We start from the raw sequence: 16,690 nt of genomic DNA on the forward strand, positions 1-16,690 counted from the left end.
GGTCAGCCCTGGGGTAAAGTATTGGCTGTAAGAAGTAAGAGAAAACATAACATCTGTTTTTTAATTTTTTATTACCTCTCATGACATTGCTTGCAAGAATAAACATTGTAAATAATATTTTTCCAATCTGCGTTACCCACTCCAGTCAGCAGGTGGCGATTTGAGCCTTTCAGGGGATGCTGCTTGCGTGACGTATGATCTAGTGGACGGAACTGGAGGCTTCTTCAACAGCGACAAAAGGCTTCTGATTTAACCAACGTGGTGGTTTGCTAACGAACATTAAACCGAAACATTGAAGCGTTTAAGACAAATCTTGTGTATATTATTCTTAGTGTTTTAAAAACAATTCTGTTTACATATCTACTAGTTCATTGAAACGTAGATTGCTTGTTAAATTAGCTAATGTGTTAAATTGATACTGCACTAGGCTAATCGCCCGGGAACATGAGCTCACTAATCTCGACTGAGAAAGAAGCTCTGGTGAAAGGAGAGGAAGAAGCTTTCAGGATGAAAAGGGAGGAAGAGGAGGCTATCTCATTGAAAGAAGAAGAGGATGATATTACAGTGAAAGGGGAAGATGGGAGAGAGGTTGTCAAAGTGGAAGAGGAGGAGGTAGAAGCTTTCAGAATCAAAAAGGAGGAAGATGCCATAACATTGAAGGAAGATAATGTAGTGAAAGAAGCGGAAGAACATTTTGGAGTAAAAGAGGAAGAGGAGGCTATCTCAATTAAAGAGGAGGAAGACGTTTTGGGAGTGAAAAAGGAGGAGGCTGAAGAGTCGATTAACCTGATGGGGATAGGGGGTGCTGTTGTCACTATTTATGGAAATCGTGTAATTTTTGAAACGGCTTCCTACAAAATTCTTGATCGTGCAATATGCATATTATTATTATTATTGGATAGAAAACAGTCTATAGTTTCTATAGGAGTTGAAATTTTGTCCCTAAGTGGAACAGAAGTCATTCTACAGCAATTTCCCTGACATGGAGTCAGATTTCAGAAATGTTGGCCCCTGTTCTGGAGTCAGTTTTAAGTCCAATGTTATTCTTATGAGTATACGGACACTGCTTACGTCTTCCCCTGGATGCCTTTACGTGATGACGATTTGAATGGGGTCGATTGCGCAATCACAGGCACTATAAATAAAAAAACCCTGTAGCTAAGAACTCTTTTCTTGCTGCGTCATGCGCGTGGCGGCCACCGACCCGCACTTGTTCCAAGCATTAGTGTAGGGAGTAAAATTACTCTGGTCATGTTTCTACTCGTTATAGGAGTTAAAAACATCATAAGGTAGTTAATTTAAAGCGTTTTATAGCAATTTATATCCGTTTAGTGCGATTTTGGGACATTTATTTCTGAGACGCTGTGAATCTCTGGGCACGCTTCCAGTTCATGCCGAACGCAGTTGGCATTTCCACATGGCAAGAGGACAGCTTTCCACCAAAAGACGATTACACCCAAGAAAGGATCCTTTGCCCAAGATACTGATGGAAGAACAGCTCAAAGTAGGAACAATTTATTATGATAAATCGTGTTTCTGTCGAAAAATGTTAGTGGCTTAGGACGCCATCTTTTTTGACGTAGCTTCGCTTGGCGCAAACTGTATTGAAAAGTAAGGATAATTTAAAAAATGTAATTCCGCGATTGTATTAAGAATTAAATTGTCTATCAATCGCTGTCCACCCTATATTTTTTAGTCACGTTTATGAGTATTTATGTATACGACTAGATCACTGTCTAATATGGAGCACGGCATTTTCTGACCAGCTCGGCTACTTTTCTCATTGTATAACCACGATTTTGGTGGCTAAATATCCACATTTTCGAACAAACTGTATATGTATGTTGTAATATGATGTTACAGGAGTGTCATCTGAAGAATTCTGAGAAGGTTAGTGAAAAAATTAATATCTTTTGGCGATGTTGACGTTATCGCGCTCTTTGGCTAGAATCAATGCTGGGGTAACGTTTGCATATGTGGTATGCTAATATAACGATTTATTGTGTTTTCGCTGTAAGACACTTAGAAAATCTGAAATATTGTCTGTATTCACAGGATCTGTCTCTTTCGATTAGTGTATGCTGTGTATTTTTACGAAATGTTTTATGATTAGTAATTAGGTAAGACACGTTGCTCTATCTATTTATTCTAGTCGATTTGTGACGGTGGGTGCAATTGTAAACTATGATATCTACCTGAAATATTCACATTTTTCTAACAAAACCTATCCTATACCATAAATATGTTATCAGACTGTCATCTGAGGAGGTTTTTTCTTGGTTAGTGGCTATCAATATCTTAGTTTAGCCGAATTGGTGATAGCTAGTGGTGTTGGTGGACAAAGAAAAAATGGTCTCTTTTGCTAAGGTGTTTACCTAATAGATTTACATATTGTGTCTTCCCTGTAAAACATTTTAAAAATCGGACATGTTGGCTGGATTCACACGATCTGTATCTTTCATTAGCTGTATTGGACTTGTTAATGTGTGAAAGTTAAATATTTTAAAAAATATATTTTTTTTGAATTTCGCGCCCTGGCTTTTCAGTGGGGGGGGGGGGGGTGCCGCTAGCGGCACCCCAGTCCTAGACAGGTTTTAAGACCAGTGAGTACTGACTTAAAAACGGGCACAAAATATGCGTTTCTTGAACTAATGTGGGGTTTGAAAGGGGCATTCTACTGAAGTTCTACACTTTGTTGCATGTTGTTCAGTACTCAATAAATTATTAAAGGTGCTATCCGTCATTGGTACATATATTTTTGTGACTTTTATATTAGATTTATTGAAATATCCATGTAGTCCACATTAAAGTGCACTTCATAAAACAGGCTTTTCAGAATTCAACATCTGGGAGCATAATTTCTAATAAATTTTCAAAGGGATGCAAAAGGACCCCTTTTCGTGGAACGACCCTTTTACATTTGCAACACAAACAATATTTTAGGAAATCATGATGAAAGTGGCCATTATAGGCCCTTTTTTAGACATATGCATGCCTCTTGTAAGACTCTGTGATTGCAATCGATGGTCATAAGTTCACCATCTGTTTGATGTTCTCGTTCACACAGGAGAGAGACATGACTATCGTGGATCCTCTGGGGAGCCTCAACAACATCCTGATGCTGACGAGGCAGAGAAGAGTCTCTCCAGATCAGAACACCAGATGGTACAGCTTGGTCTGGTCTAGCATACAGCTTGCTCTATCGGGATCTGGGTTTCTGTAAGGCACTTTATGACAACAGTGACATCAGCATCCATAATGATATGTGTCTGTGTCCCCTCTTTATGGTTACCAGGACAATGCTAGCCCTTCCTCCCTCCCGGAGTCCCCATGTCATGCATCTCCCGGTAGCACCTTACTGCTGGGTATGAAGAGGTTGTCTGTGCTGCTGGTGGACTGCAGGAAAACAATATATTTTTTTAAATGTAACCTTTATTTAACTAGGCAAGTCAGTTAAGAACAAATTCTTATTTTCAATGACGGCCTAGGAACAGTGGGTTAACTGAGTTTTAGCTTGTCAGCTCGGGATACCAACAATCTTTCGGTTACTTGCCTACCACCCCAGAGCTACCTGTCTAACAGAGAGTGTTCATTAATGGAAGCCTGTGCAACAAAATCAAGGTAGAATCAGGAATTCCCCAGGGCAGCTTTTTGGCACCTACTTTTTTCAATCGACCGTGGATGATTTCGTGACCATGATGGTATGAGGGCCAGATTGGGAATTAATCCAGGACACCAGAGTTAACACCCCTACTCTTTATGATAAGTGCAATGGGATCTTTAGTGACCACAGAGAGTCATGACACCCGTTTAACGTCCCATCTGAAAGATGGCACCCTACACAAGGCAATGTCCCCAATCTGAATACTTTCCAAAGGCACTGGAAGTGATTGAGGAGACACCGTAATTGCTATATTCTAATTAAAATTATTGACCCATAAGAGAACACATGACCAAAGCAAGGCGTGACCATTTAGAAATAAAACAATATTCTTAATGATAAACATAATCTAATAAACAAATGTTTGCATAACCAACCAGGACCAACCCTGTTTAGCTTCAGAAGCAAGCCAGCTGTGGGAAGTAGGGTGGTATGCTGCTGGCTCCAAAATCAAGCTATATACAGCCTAATTGTTTCCCCTCAGGAAGTTCTGGTAAACAGTTAATGTAGTACACTGCTGCCACCACCAGGCCTGGAGGGCATTTTGACTTTGTTGATAGCGAGTTGTGTTGCTAAAAACGTAGCAGCTAACTAACTGGCTACTGATCAACCTATTGTGTGTATTGAACATTCATATTGGACAGACTTACCTGTATAGTAGCACCAACACCCATCAGCCCATTCTCTTCTTGACTTCAAAGCTGCAGTGTATTGTTGCTATAGGAGTATTAAATTAATGAATAATCCTATTTATTTAAAGCCCCACTAAGATGTCACCATACTATTCCTTTAAAGCCCCTCTGTCAGATATAAATCATCAGAGTGGGAAACCAACTGACATGGAAACAATGGAGCAAATGGATCACTATCAGAGGGGTTTATTATGACATCACATAGAACTACTCAGACATTCCAAATATCACTTGATTATCAGAGGGGTGTTTTATGACATCAGATAGAACTACTCAGACATTCCAAATATCACTTGATTATCAGAGGAATGTATTATGACATCATACAGAACTACTCAGACATTCCAAATATCACTTGATTATCAGAGGGATGTATTATGACATCATACAGAACTACTCAGACATTCCAAATCAGGCTTCATCCATATCATGAAGGTGGATATTTATCCAACCATTTCAAAAGTAATGACCGGGCTGATGGAAACAGGATATGGCTGTACAATTTCATTAATGCAGATAGACAATTTGTTTGTTTGTTTTACATGGTGGGGTCTTTTTGTGTCAGTAAAAATGTATAAGTGAGAAATGGAGGTGGAAACTCCTTTGAGCAAATATTTATATAATAACCATCACATCTTAGTTAACTTGGAATCAAGTAATATGTTGTGTGGTCCTCCCACTATGACTTGGGAACACATGCAGTTTATTAGGCTACAGATTAAATAAGTTATGAACTTCACAGGGTGGTGAAACTGCATGTGATGAGCTTGATGCTCATTTCCAATACATTTTGATGGTCTTATTCTGGTGACATGATGATTGATGCTTGGCTGCCATTTGACAAATAAAATAATATCTCTCTCATCCATAATAATCTCATCATGTAGGTAGCCTACCAGCACTGTATATGTGAGCTGCTGGCTACAGTGCACGGGACAAGAGCACGTTTTCTATTTTACACACGTTTTTAAAACCATCAGGGGAGTTGAAAATGTGATGGAAACCAATTTAACTTGTATTTTTCATTCGGTACATGGGAATTTAACAGCAAACTTGATTTTTTTGTGCACTACGTCATAACGCAAAGCCTTTAATCCGCAATAAGTCTGTTTGATGTAAACATTTCAGGTGGGAAAATATGTATATATTTTTTTGCAGATTTTAGAATATTCACATGAAAATCTGGATGGAAATTTAGCTAGATATTGATCCAACACCTGCCGCTTTTTCAAACCAGCTCACTGGGCACAGACGTGTTGAACATCTAGTTTCTATTTACATTTCTTTGAGTCGTCAAGTAAAGTGAATTCAACATGAAATCAACACAAAATGTCACCTGTCATTGGATTTAGGTTGCCAGTTCGGTGAAAAATAAAAAAATACCTGCCGTTCATGGCTTTTTACAAATCCAATCAGTTTTCAACATTAATCTATCATCATCACATGGATTTGTTTTGTTGAAATGACGTGGAAATAAAGTTTATTCAACCAGTGGGAGGCTTGTAAATGACCCCAGGAAAATAAAACAAAGAACTCGTCATTGAGACAATGATAAACAGCAATCTGTGGGAGAGTTGTGGTGGATATTATAAAATAAGGATCTGCTGGAGTCCAAGTCAAACCAAGATTCTTTATTTCTGAGCTCAGAGAGAATAACAGTTACACAGCGCAGTATAGACAGTCTGTATTCCTGAAGCATTGGGTGATGAGCACATATCTTTATAGTTTCCTGTTCCTGGGAGGGACTTTATTCATACAAGGAAACAGGTGCAGCTGGTTTGCAACACAGGATGATACTCCCAGGAACAGGAGATTATAATAGGACAGTTTCACAAGGTTAGTCACATACTCAGTTACGTGGACACATACAATTAACATTTTGCATTACAGAGTCTGTGAACATTTTCATTTCATTAAATCATCAGTGGACCAACAATGCAAATGTAAACAATGGAACAAATGCATCACATCCAAATATCACTTGATTATCTGTAGTGCTGGAGGAAAGACACCCAGATAAACACAAACACAGAGTTTAAAAAAGGACCATTTAAACACATGGAATCTGATCTACTCTATATTCAAACTGACATACTCCATATTCACTTCATGTTTTCTAATAAAAACATACAAATATATGTTTGAGTATATTCACACTTGGAGAATAAATTATTCTCTCCTGTGTGTATTCTCTCATGTCTTTTCAGGGTCCGTAAACGGCTATAACACCTTCCACACTGGGAGCAGTGGTAAGGGTTCTCCCCTGTGTGTATTCTCTCATGTTCATTCAGGGCCCCTAACCGGTTAAAACACTTTCCACACTGAGAACAGTGGTAAGGCTTCTCCCTTGTGTGTATTCTCTCATGTTGTTTCGTGGTTTTTATCCGCAAAACTCTTTCCACACTGGGAGCAGTTGTAAGGCTTCTCCCCTGTGTGTATTCTCATGTTCATTCAGGTGTCCTTTCTGGTTAAACCGCTTTCCACACTGGGAGCAGTGGTAAGGCTTCTCCCCTGTGTGTATTCTCTCATGTCGTTTCAGGTTCCCTAAATCTTTAAAACTCTTTCCACACTGGGAGCAGTGGTAAGGCTTCTCCCCTGTGTGTATTCTCTCATGTTGTTTCAGGTTCCCTAAATCGTTAAAACTCTTTCCACACTGGGAGCAGTGGTAAGGCTTCTCCCCTGTGTGTATTCTCTCATGTTGTTTCAGGTTCCCTAAATCTTTAAAACTCTTTCCACACTGGGAGCAGTGGTAAGGCTTCTCCCCTGTGTGTATTCTCTCATGTTGTTTCAGGTTCCCTAAATCGTTAAAACTCTTTCCACACTGGGAGCAGTGGTAAGGCTTCTCCCCTGTGTGTATTCTCTCGTGTTGGTTCAGGTTTCCTTTATGGCTAAAACTCCTTCCACACTGGGAGCAATGGTAAGGCTTCTCCCCTGTGTGGATTCTCTCATGTTGTTTCAGGTCCCATAACCGGTTACAACCCTTTCTACAGTGGGAGCATTGGTGTCGTCTTGCTGGTTTGGACGTCCCTGGCTCTGGTTCCTCTGAGTCTGGTCTTTCTCCTGCCAAAGACAGTGTTTAAAATAGAGACCTGAATGAAACCTCCACATGATAAAACAACCATGCTACGAGGGTAAATCCTGAATCAGATCTCTCAATAACCTGAGGGCTGTTTTAACAATCTTTGTGTGATTTTAAAACAAATGTTGTAGAGCATCCTGGTAATTACTGATATGTTTACGTTACTCATTTTTTTCATCCTGTTTTACAAGTCAGAACACAAAAAACTAGACAGTTCTATGACACTAACACAGACATCACTGGATTCCTATCAGCAGGTGGTTCTAAATATATAACCTTCATAGTTGTATGATACAGAATGTGACCTACAAACTTCCTTAAACATAAAATAACTAAATAGGTAATTTTGTGTGATAGTCCGAAACTTGTTTTTACGTCGAAGACACAAAGCACATCAGTAACATCTCCCCGTTGTTGAAAGGGTTCGACACATGATGTTTAAATGGACCAATTTCTTATTTAGACTTTCACAGATTTTCAACATTTTGACTATCGCCGATGTCATATTTTGGGTAAAGTAAAAAATAAGGTGAAATATTTTGGGTAGATGTTCCTAAAACTGATAGTTAATACAATTAACAAAAATATAAACTCAACATGTAAAGTGTTGGATGTTTAATGAGCTGATAAAAAAAGATTGCAGAATTTATTACATCCGTTAGTTAACATTTATTCTTTGCCAAGATAATCCATCCTCCTGACAGGTGTGGCATATCAAGAAGCTGATTGAACAGCTTGATTATTACACAGGTGCACCTTGTGCTGGGGATAATAAAAGGCCACTTGAAAATGTGCAGTTTTATCACACAACAATGCCACAGATCTCTGAGGGAGCGGGCAATTGGCATACTGACTGCAGGAATGTCCACTGGAGCTGTTGCCAGGGAATTTAATGTACAGTACCAGTCAAAAGTTAGGACTCACCTACTCATTCAAGGGTTTTTCTTTATTTTTACTATTTTCTACATTGTAGAATAATAGAGAAGACATCAAAATTATTAAAAAACACATGGAATCATGTAGTAACCACAAGTGTTAAACAAATCAAAATATATATTAGATTCTTTAAAAGTAGCCACCCTTTGCCTTGATAGCTTTGCACACTCTTGGCTTTCTCTCAACCAGCTTCACCTGGAATGCTTTTCCAATAGTTGTGAAGGAGTTCCCACATATGCTGAGAACTTGTATGCTGCTTTCCCTTCACTCTGCAATCCAACTCATCCCAAACCATCTCAATTTGGTTGAGGTCGGGGGATTGAGTAGGCCAGGTCATCTGATGCAGCACTCCATCACTCTCCTTCTTGTTCAAATAGCTCTTACACAGCTTGGAGGTGTGTTGACCAAGGCCATTGTCCTGTTGAAAAACAAATGATAGTGGGACTAAGCCCAAACCAGATGGGATGGCGTATCGCTGCAGAATGATGTGGTGGCCATGCTGGTTAAGTGTGACTTGAATAAATAAATCACTGACATTGTCAACAGCAAAGCACCCGCACACCATCACATCTCCTCCTCCATGCTTCACGGTGGGAACCACACATGCGGAGATCATCTGTTCATCTACTCCGCGTCTCACAAAGACATGACGCTCGGAACCAAAAATCTCAAATTTGGACTCATCAGACCCAAGGACAGACATCCACCGGTCTAATGTCCATTGCTCGTGTTTCTTTGCACAAGCAAGTCTCTTCTTATTGGTGTCCTTTAGTAGTGGTTTCTTTGCAGCAATTCGACCATGAAGGCCTGATTCACGCAGTCTCCTCTGAACCGATGATGTTGAGATGTCTGTTGCTTGATCTTTGTGAAGCGTTTATTTGGGCTGCAATTTCTAAGGCTGGTAACTCGAATGAACTTATGCATCAGAAGTAACTCTGGGCTTTCCATTCCTGTGATGGTCCTAAAAGTAATGATGGACTGTTGTTTCTCTTTGCTTATTTGAGCTGTTCTTGACATAATATGGACTTCGTCTTTTACCCAACAGGGCTATTTTCTGAATACCACCCCTACCTTGTCACAACACAACTGATTGGCTCAAACACATTAAAACCTGTTATGGCTAGGGGTTCCGCTAGCGGAACGTTTCGACAACATCCGGTGAAATTGCAGAGCGCGAAATATATATATTTTTTATTCTAAATATTTAACTTTCATGCATTCACAAGTGCAATACACCAAATTAAAGATTAACTTCTTGTTAATCTAGCCACCGTATCAGATTTCAAAAAGGATTTACAGCAAAAGCAAACCATGCGAATATCTGAGGACCCTATCAAACAAACACATGACAATCATATTTCAACCCGCCAGGTTGACTCCATGCTACAGTTCTCCTTTAAGACTCCATAATGTTTCATCATTAGATGCTACAGGCCTCCTTTAAGACTCCATAATGTTTCATCATTAGATGCTACAGTCCTCCTTTAAGACTCCATAATGTTTCATCATTAGATGCTACAGTCCTCCTGTAAGACTCCATAATGTTTCATCATTAGATGCTACAGTCCTCCTTTAAGACTCCATAATGTTTCATCATTAGATGCTACAGTCCTCCTTTAAGACTCCATAATGTTTCATCATTAGATGCTACAGTCCTCCTTTAAGACTCCATAATGTTTCATCATTAGATGCTACAGTCCTCCTCTAAGACCCCATAATGTTTCATCATTAGATGCTACAGTCCTCCTTTAAGACTCCATAATGTTTCATCATTAGATGCTACAGTCCTCCTGTAAGACTCCATAATGTTTCATCATTAGATGCTACAGTCCTCCTTTAACACGCCATCATGTTTAGAATGTGTCTGGAAGCGCTACTCTATCTATTCTACTCTTATCCTTTCGGTTTTAATAATATTTAATAATAATAATGTTATAATAGGTAATAACTAACTTTAATAACTAGGGTTAATACCTGCCTGGCGCACCAACAAAATCTTTCTTTACCCCCCTCTAACAATACCGCTACAGAATTAGCATAGTAGGCCATGTAACTGAAGGTAATCTGAAATATTTAGGACTAACTTATTCCTTGCCACCCATTCTGAAACTAACTGCAGCTCTATGTTAAGTGTTGCAGTCATTTCAGTTGCTGTGGTAGCTGACGTGTACAGTGTTGAGTCATCCGCATACAGACACACTGGCTTTACTCAAATGTCGTTGGTAAAGATTGAAACAAGCAGGTGCCAAACAGCTGCCCTGTGGAATTCCTGATTCTACCTTGATTTTGTTGTACAGGCTTCCATTAAAGAACACTCTCTGTGTTCTGTTAGACAGGTAGCTCTGGGGCGGCAGGTAGCCTAGTGGTTAGAGCGTTAGGCCAGTAACCAAAAGGTTGCTGGATCGAATCCCCGAGCTGACAAGGTAAAACTCTGTTGTTCTGTCCCTGAACAAGACAGTTAACCCACTGTTCTTAGGCCGTCATTGAAAATAAGAATTTGTTCTTAACCAACTTGCCTAGTTAAATAAAGGTTACATTAAAAAAAAAGCTATTTATCCACAATATAGCAGGGGTTGTAAAGCCATACGCCATACGCAGACTATGATCGATAATGTCAAAAGCCGCAATGAAGTCTAACAAAACAGCCCCAACAATATTTCTATCGTCATCAACTTCTCTCAGCCAATCAGTCATTTGTAAGTGCTATGCTTATTGAATGTCCTTCCCTATAAGCTGAAAGTCTCAGTATTAGTTAATTAATTAACAGTGTCTTGAATTTAGTTTGTCTGTTCTACAGTCTTGTAAAGATAGGGGTTTTGACTGGGACAGACAATGTAACATCCATAATGTTTTAAGGAAAAGTTTTTGTAAAACAAGCACCTTACATCAGATCATCTTGAAACATTCTCTCTAAAGCTAACTTTCATCACGGTTTAATATGGTCTATTGGTTTCTCTCTTTTCATTGGCAGAATCCTTTTTCAGTGTTATGATATTCATAACATCCATATCCACCAGTCTATATTCATGACAACTAACAGAACTCTGCTGGTTGTCCTGGTAACAGATACCAGTGGGCAGATCTATTTAATTTGTTCAAACTAAACTACAGCACTTACTTTGATGAGTCAAATCTGATCCTTTCTTCTCTTCTCCTCCTCTCACAGTTCCACTCAGCCCCGTTGTTTTCCTGCAGTCCACCAGCAGCACAGACAACCTCTTCATACCCAGCAGTAAGGCGCTACCGGGAGAGGCACGACATGGGGACTCCGGGAGAGAGGAAGGGCTAGCGTTGTCCTGGTAATCATAAAGAGGGGACACAGACACATATCTTTATGGATGCTGAAGCCACTGTTGTCATGAAGTGTTTTACAGAAACCCAGCCCAGACCCCGATAGAGCAAGCTGTATGCTAGACCAGACCAAGCTGTACCATCTGGTGTTCTGATCTGGAAAGATTCTTCTCTGCCTCGTCAGCATCAGGATATTGTTGAGGCTCCCCAGAGGATCCACGATAGTCACGTCTCTCTCCTGTGTGAACGAGAACAGCAAACAGACGTAAACTTATGACCATCTATTACAATCAAGAGGCATGAATATGTCTAAAATTGCCTTTTTCATCATGATTTTGTCAAATATTGTTTGTGTTGCAAATGTATAGGGTCAATTCCAATTCTCTCCACTGGGATTCTCTGCCTCTAACCCTATTACAGGGGCTGAGTCACTGGCTTACTGGTGCTCTTTCATGCCGTCCCTAGGAGGGGTGCGTCACTTGAGTGGGTTGAGTCACTGACGTGATCTTCCTGTCTGGGTTGGCGCCCCCCCTTGGGTTGTGCCGTGGCGGAGATCTTTGTGGGCTATACCCGGCCTTGTCTCAGGATGGTAAGTTGGTGGTTGAAGATATTCCTCTAGTGGTGTGGGGGCTGTGCCATGGCAAAGTGGGTGGGGTTATATCCTTCCTGTTTGGCCCTGTCCGGGGGTATCATCGGAGGGGGCCACAGTGTCTCCTGACCCCCCCTGTCTCAGCCTCCAGTATTTATGCTGCAGTAGTTTATGTGTCGGGGGGCTAGGGTCAGTTTGTTATATCTGGAGTACTTCTGTCTTATCCGGTGTCCTGTGTGAATTTAAGTATGCTCTCTCTAATTCTCTCTTTCTCTCGGAGGACCTGAGCCCTAGGACCATGCCTCAGGACAACCTGACATGATGAGTCCTTGCTGTCCCCAGTCCACCTGGATTATTTTACATTTACATTTAAGTCATTTAGCAGACGCTCTTATCCAGAGCGACTTACAAATTGGAAAGTTCATACTTATTCATCCTGGTCCCCCCGTGGGGAATGAACCCACAACCCTGGCGTTGCAAGCGCCATGATTATCTAGGGATAGTGTAGAGTAACAGCTGTATCCTGAAGTGACCTTTAACCTCCCTGCTCCTCAATACTTCTTCCACTGGATCAAAGCTTCAGCCAAGTAGGATACATGATAGTGGCAACACATGGAGTTGGGTTGGATATAGTCATGGTAGGATACATGATAGTGGCAACACATGGAGTTGGGTTGGATATAGTCATGGTAGGATACATTGAGCGGCAAGATGTTCTTTACCATTCGGCCATCAGATTTGCCACCAGTGCTCCTTATAGGACACCTCACTGCACTCTATACTCCTCTGTAAACTGGTCATCTCTGTATACCAGTCGCAAGACCCACTGGTTTAATGCTTATTTATAAAACCTTCTTAGGCCTCACTCCCCCCTATCTAAGATATCTACTGCAGCCATCATCCAACACCCGTTCTGCCAGTCACATTCTGGTAAAGGTCCCCAAAGCACACACATCCCTGGGTCGCTCCTCTTTTGAGTTTGCTGTAGCTAGCGATGGGAACAGCTGCAAAAAACACTCAAACTGGACAGTTGTATCTCCATCTCTTCATTCAAAGACTCAATCATGGACACTCTTACTGACAGTTGTGGCTGCTTCGTGTGATGTATTGCTGTTTCTACCTTCTTGCCTTTGTGCTCTTGTCTGTGCCAAATAATGTTTGTACCATGTTGTGTTGCTACCATGTTGTGTTGGTACCATGTTGTGTTGCCACCATGTTGTTGTCATGTTGTGTTGCTACCATGTTGTTGTCATGTGGTGTTGCAACCACGTTGTTGTGATGTTGTGTTGTTACCATGTTGTTGTCATGTTGTGTTGCTACCATGTTGTGTCATGTTGTGTTGCTACCATGTTGTTGTCATGTTGTGTTGCTACCATGTTGTTGTCATGTTGTGTTGCTACCATGTTGTTGTCATGTTGTGTTGCTACCATGTTGTTGTCATGTTGTGTTGCTACCATGTTGTTGTCATGTTGTGTTGCTACCATGTTGTGTTGCTACCATGTTGTTGTCATGTTGTGTTGCTACCATGTTGTTGTTATGTGGTGTTGCTACCATGTTGTTGTTATGTTGTGTTGTTACCATGTTATTGTCATGTTGTGTTGCTACATGTAATAATAACATGTATGATTTATATAAAGTTCTTTAGTAATAAAACATTAGTGACATCATTTAGTATTTAATATGACATAACTTTAACAATTGTAATATGTATGTTTAAATGTCTGTACTAAAGGTTTTGAAAAAAACAAAAGGTTTGAAATAAAATGTCATTAACTTTCAATGAATTTAAATCTCTCTCCCTCTGTCTCTCCCCTTGGCTGGGAATGTTAAGGGTCAAGAAGTTGTGAATCTAGGGGTGCTCTTGCACACAGGGGAACTATATGTACACAAAATAACTAACAACCTGGACCCCCAGGTGGTTTCAAAACATATGTTTTACTAACGACCTAAACAGATAATTTTTACCCTTTTAAAAATAGTTATAGGGGAGATGTCCGGGCGATGTCTCAGTCTTTGAGAGGGTCATTGTAAAATTAAGATGTCCCCTTTACTGATGACCTAAACAGATACATTTTACCCCCCATAAAAGAGTGTCCGAGGGATGTCTCAGTCAACCCCACCAAAAATGCCCCAGAGGCCTCACACCATCCTCTTTGAAAGGTTCATTGTACTCTTTAACTATGCTTCCTTTACTGACGACCTAAACAGATCACTTTTACCCTTTTTGTCAGCTATCCAGATTTAATGGTCAAGAGGTTGTGAACCTAGATGGGCCCTTGAACACATGTTGTGTTGAGGTACACATATGTTTTCTGTTTATGAAGGAATAAATTATTGACAGGATATAGACCACAAAACAACAAAAAAAGATAACTGTATTCTTAAAGATGTGCCCTTTACTAATGGCTTAAACAGAACATTTTACACCATCAATAACCTTTTACTGCAGGGGGCTAAATCAGGGGCCTTCAATGCTGCAGAAATGTTTTGGTACCCTTCCCCAGATCTGTGCCTCAACACAATCCTGTCTAGGAGCTCTACGGACAATTCCTTCAACCTCATGGCTTGGTTTTTGCTCTGATCTGCACTGTCAACTGTGGGACCTTATATAGACAGGTGTGTGCCTTTCCAAATCATGTCCAATCAATTGAATTTACCACAGGTGGACGCCAATCTAGTTGTAGAAACATCTCAAGGATGATCAATGGAAACAGGATGCACCTGAGCTCAATTTCGAGTCTCACATAGCAAAGGGTCTGAATAATTATGTAAATCATTTTTTGTGTGTTTAAAACATTTGCAAAAATGTATAAAAAGCCTGTTTCCGCTTTGTCATTATGGGGTATTATGTGTAGATTGCTGAGGAAATTATTTTATTTAATCCATTTTTGAATAAGGCTGTAACGTAACAAAACGTGAAAAAAGTCAAGGGGTCTGAATACTTTCCAAAGAAACTGGAAGTGATTGAGGAGAGAGCATCATTGCTATATTCTAATTAAAATCATTGACCCATAAGGGAACACATGACCAAAGCAATGCATGACCCATATAGAATTAAAACAACATTCATCTTAAAACCTCTTTGGGGTAGTTGGGGTAGTTGGGAAGCTAGCGTCCCATCTGGCCAACATCCGGTGAAATTGCAGAACGCGAAATTAAAAAATACCAAATTCAAATATTTAACATTCTTGAAAATATATGTTATACATCAAAATAAAGCTTAAATTCTTGTTAATCCAGCCAGGGTGTCAGATTTCAAAAAGTCTTTACGGCGAAAGCAAACCATGCGATTATCTGAGGACAGCGCCCCGCATACAAATAAATAACAAATCATTTTCAACCAGGGAGTTGCGACACGAAAGTCAGAAATAGCGATATAATATATGCCTTACCTTTGAAGATCTTCTTCTGTTGGCACTCGAAAAGGTCCCAGTTACGTTACAAATGGTCCTTTTGTTCGATAAAGTCCTTCTTTATATCCATAAAAACTCAGTTTCGCTGGCGCTCTTCAGTCAATAATCCACTCTGTTTTCCTCCTTCAAAATGCATACAAAATGAATCCCAAACGTTACCAATAAACTTATCCAAACAAGTCAATCAAAGTTTATAATCAAACGTTAGGTACCCTAATACGCAAATAAACAATAACATTTAAGACGGACAATTGTATGATAAATAACAAAGAACGCGCTTTCCTCCACGCGCATTGGAAACACTACAGCCAAAATGGGAGCCACTTAGAAAAACTACAACTTCTCCCTAATTTTCCAAAGAAACAGCCTGAAACTCTTTCTAAAGACTGTTGACATCTAGTGGAAGCCCTAGGAACTGCAATCCGGGAGGATTTCGCCTTATTATAATAGTGCACGCCATTGAAATCAGTGGTAGGATTTTTTTGGGGTGGGGGATGGTTTGTCCTCGGGGTTTCGCCTGCCATTTCAGTTCTGTTATACTCACAGACATTATTTTAACAGTTTTAGAAACTTTGGAGTGGTTTCTATCCAAATCTACTAATTATATGCATATGCATAGCTTCTGGGCCTGAGTAGCAGGCAGTTTACTTTGGGAACGCTTTCATCCGGACGTCAAAATACCGCCCCCTAGCCCAAAGAGGTTAAACCTGTTAGGGCTGCAAGCCCGACACCGGTACACTTATGACAACATCCAGCTCAAGTGCAGGGCGCGAAATTCAAAATCTATTTTTTTTTAAATATTTAACTTTCACACATTAACAAGTCCAATACAGCATTTGAAAGATAAACATCTTGTGAATCCAGCCAACATGTCCGATTTTTAAAATGTTTTACAGCGAAAACACCACGTATATTTATGTTAGTTCACCACCAAATAAAAAAGAGGACAGACATTTTTCACAGCACATGTAGCATGCAGGTAGCATGCACAAAGCCAACCTAACTAACCTAGAACCAACCAAACGAACC

At 40.1% G+C, this 16,690-nt stretch overlaps 1 pseudogene; it reads right to left on the reverse strand.

Moving 5' to 3' along the window:
- Nucleotides 1–6,432: 6,432 nt before the first annotated feature.
- LOC120039780 overlaps nt 6,433–16,690 on the reverse strand; it is an 86,998-nt pseudogene continuing 76,740 nt past the window's right edge.

Source organism: Salvelinus namaycush, unplaced genomic scaffold (genome assembly GCF_016432855.1).
Source record: "Salvelinus namaycush isolate Seneca unplaced genomic scaffold, SaNama_1.0 Scaffold3, whole genome shotgun sequence".
NCBI classification, from domain to species: domain Eukaryota; kingdom Metazoa; phylum Chordata; class Actinopteri; order Salmoniformes; family Salmonidae; genus Salvelinus; species Salvelinus namaycush.